The sequence below is a fragment of the Rhincodon typus genome, chromosome 4 (genome assembly GCF_021869965.1).
Source record: "Rhincodon typus isolate 14 chromosome 4, sRhiTyp1.1, whole genome shotgun sequence".
NCBI lineage: Eukaryota > Metazoa > Chordata > Chondrichthyes > Orectolobiformes > Rhincodontidae > Rhincodon > Rhincodon typus.
In genome coordinates this window covers 116,525,934-116,529,789 of record NC_063335.1, presented here as the reverse complement: position 1 = coordinate 116,529,789, position 3,856 = coordinate 116,525,934, and the positions used below count along the sequence as shown (strand labels likewise).

General features: G+C 45.8%; 1 protein-coding gene across 1 annotated transcript in view; it reads left to right on the top strand.

Annotated features, from left to right (window-relative positions):
• The first annotated feature begins 598 nt into the window (after positions 1-598).
• Positions 599-3,856, top strand: part of LOC109920582 (oxysterol-binding protein-related protein 1-like) — a 198,949-nt gene continuing 195,691 nt past the window's right edge. The window contains exon 1 of the mRNA XM_048595574.1: positions 599-752. The gene's annotated coding sequence lies outside the window, so the exon portion shown is untranslated. The remainder of the gene's footprint in view (positions 753-3,856) is intronic.

Sequence of the window (3,856 nt, the reverse complement as noted above, 5' to 3'; positions counted from 1 at the left end):
CTGCAATATTTTGCATTCATTTAGGAATTATATAATGATACAGTAGAGAAGAGGCCTCTCAGCCCATCGAATCTGTCCTGCCAAAAATGCACACTGGTCCTACCTTCCAAGACTAGGCCTATAGCCTTGAATGTTATGTCACTTCAAATGCTCATTCAAGTTTTTCTTTAAAGGTTGTGAGGTTTTCCGCCTCAACTAGCCTCCCAGGCGGTGCATTCTACAAAACAGAAATGGATGAAAACATCTTCTTCAAATCTCCTATAAACCTCCCGCGTTTCACTTTAAAAAAATGTGCCCCCATGTTCCTCACAGTGTCAAGGCAGGTTTTCGATTTCACCACCAAACAATCCGAAACGCGAATCTATTCCCCATTCACAAATCCTAAACCCCTATCTTGAGAACATCGGAACTTTTACACGTGATTATGTTTATTTTTTTCGATGCCTGTAAATCCCTTTTTGCGAACCCCGGTGAGCGATTCAATGCAGCTTGGGCTGCCTGTACGACGAAGCGGGGGGGGGGGGGTGGTGGGGGGGTAGGATTGGTGTTGTCTCCTTGCTGTTTGGAAGTTTGTCCTGTGTGGCTTTCGGTGCTGTGTTGGTGAGCAGGAACTCCCTCTCGCGGGGGAAACCCCTCTGTTAGTTACATTGGCTGCAATTGTTACATTGTAGTCACGCGCTCCCGGGGCAACATTCCATTGGAACCCAGCGTTGGCGGTCGCTGCACGGGAAACCGTGGTCTTGTTGGAGCAGGTATGCAGAGCAAGATCAGGGCTGTGGGGCTGTCGTTGCTGTGAAACAGTTTTGTTTTTATTTGCAGTTATCACTAGCCGTTCTGAAAACCAACGCTCCTTGCTCCTCTTCTTTGTGTGTGTGTGTGTGTGTCTCTGAGTCACAACAAAGCCCGGGGTGGGTCTCTTATGTGAATTGGCTGGATACGAGTTGTCGTTTTGTCACTTGTCTTTGGGTCGTCTTGCAGCATCGCTTGCAAACGGCATTTTTTTTTGTGACTGTGTGAGTGCCCTCCTCCCTGTTGTGAGGGAGCCGGGGGGGTCATTAAACCTGTGTTGTATTTGATGGTTTCAAAAGCATTGAGGGTGCAGACAGGGGAGGTGGTAGGAAGTGCAACAGTTAGCAGGATTCATTGAATTTAAGGCGAATGGGGCAAAATCCAGAGGTGGCATGAGTAAAAATCGCTTTTTGTTCGCATGGATGGTTCATGTCTAGTTCAGTCGTGGCTTTCAAGAGGCAATTGAGTAAATACGCAAAGAAAACACGTAGAGATAACACAGTGTGGAGCTGGAGGAACACAACAGCCAGTCAGCATCAGAGGAGTAGTAAAGTTAATGTTTCGGGTCGGGACTGTTTTTCTGAGAAGGGTCCCGATCAGAAACGTCAGCTTTCCTGCTCCTCTGATGCTGCCTGGCCTGCTGCGTTCTTCCAGCTCCACACTGTGTTATCTCTGACTCCAGCATCTGCAGTTCTTACTATCTCTGACAAAGATAACATGGAGTTGGTTGCAGTGGCAAGTGTAGGGAGTAGATTAGCTCACTTCTTTTTCCAAAGAGCCAGCACCAGTTTAAGAGGCTGAAGGGTCTCCTGTTTCACTGCAACTCGTCTCTGAGCCAAGTTTCTGAGAAACTTGGATGTGTTTTAAGTCCAGCGGCGTTTGTGTGTGTGCTTGGTGTTTTTCTTAAAAACAGTTTTAAAAAAAGTGGGGAAATTTCTCATTGTGTGAAATATTGACAAAAGTATGGTATTTCAAAGTCAGATCATAAATTGTTAATAGAGGAAAGAATTAAACAAAAGCTTGAGGGCTTTGCGGAGAATTGCTATGCTGCATTGACAATGGACGCCAGGTTTCCTGGATAGTGCTGTGTTTGTAAGCCGGAGTTTGAAAGTTCAAATCCCATTGCAGCAGGTTGTGAATTTTGCTTCCTGCTTTGCTAGTGTAAAGATACAATATTTGGGGATTCTTTTATTGCAATCGTGGAGGTCTACAGTACAGAAAAAAGGCCCTTTGTCCCAAGTCTGTGCCAGTCAAAAACAACCACCCAACTATTCTAATCCAGCGATAACAAGGTGTAGAGCTGGATGAACACAGCAGGCCAAGCAGCATCAGAGGAGCAGGAAAGCTGATGTTTCGGGTCAAGACCCTTCTTCAGAAAGTGGTTTCCAGCACTTGACTGGCAGGCCTTAGCATTGCAAATGCACATCTAAATACTAAAGTGTTATGAGGATTTCTATCTCGACCACCCTTACAGGCAGTGAGTTCCAGATTCCCATCACTCCTGGGTGAAAAAATGTTTTCCTTGCATCCTCTTTAAACCTCCTGCTCCTTACCTTAAATCTATGCCCCAAATTCATTGATCCTTCCGTTAATGGGAAACATTCCTTCCTGTCTCCCTGTCAATGCCCCTCATAATTTTATCCATCTCAATCACATCCTCACTCAGCTTTTCTGCTGCAATGGAAACATCCCCAGTTTGTCCAGTCTGTCGTGTCCACCTCTGGCCAAAAGTTCTGGGTTTGGGTTCAGGTTCCACCTTGGGATTTGAGAGGATTCGAGTACAGGAGCAGGGATGTTTTCCTGCAATTGTATAGGGCCTTGGTGAGACCACACCTGGAGTATAAGCCTCCTTATCTGAGGAAGGATGTTCTGGTGATGGTGAGAGTGCAGCAAAGGTTTACTAGACTGATTCCTGACTTATGAACAGAGACTGGATCGTTTAGGACTATGTTCACTGGAGTTGAGAAGAATTGTGGGGGTGAGGGAGGTGATCTTATAGGTTTCTATAAGATTTGAACATGGCTAGACAGGGTAAACACTGGAAGGTGACTATGGAGTCCAGAACCAGGGGTCAAAGTCTATGGATATGGATTCAGGGTGGGCCATTTTAGACCGAGATGAGGAGAAATGTCTTCACGCAGACAGTTAGACCTGGTTCTTGGGCTAAAGGGATCAAAGGGAATGGGGGGAAGCGGGAACAGGGGACTGATCGGATGACCAGCTATGATCATATTGAATGGTGGAGCAGATTTGAAGGGAAATGAGCTTAATGGAATCTGATGCATCATCCTTACCTCCTAATAGTCTCTCAAATTGGCAAGCTAAACATAATTACTATCATGCAATAAGCTATATCTTGTTAAATGCTGCTTGTTAAGACTCACTATGCGAGCCAAACAGGCTTTAGATCCATTAACCCATGAAAACCTGAAATAGCTTCACCAGGTGCCAGAGCAGTCTGTGGCCTGGATGAAACAGGTTTGCTGTTTATTTAGTGTTTTCATTTCCTGCCCCTGTTTAGTTATTTAATAGGGCTGTTTTTAAATTGTTAGTTGCCCCACACCAAGCGAAGTGCAGTAGGCAGATTTGGGGGGAATTTCCTTGTAGGTCTGATCCTGGGCCTGACCAAGATGGGCATCAGTGGACCTGGGCAGTAGGCCATGGAGGGGCTTGTGTCACCCAAATGCCTGCTCCTGTTTTGCAGTTCTGTCTGCATTAGCGGTGAGGACAAGTCACGAGAGGACGGTGGAACTGAATACTCCTTCTCTGGATTCCAGTCTGTTACAGGCCTCTGCTGACTTGTCCTCACCCCTAATTTGGATTTGATGAGTTTCTGTTATTGTGCAGTGAGTTTCTGATGATTTGAATGTTTGTTATAATGTACCACCAGTGGCTATTTAGACTGTTTGTTTATTTAAGAGTAGTCAGAAGGATTTGTGACTGTACACAACCCCAGCTATTGCCTCAACGATAGTAACAACTGCCGATGCTGGGGTCAGAGATAACACAGTGTGGAGCTGGAGGAGCACAGCAGGCCAGGCAGCATCAGAGGAGCAGGAAAGTTGAC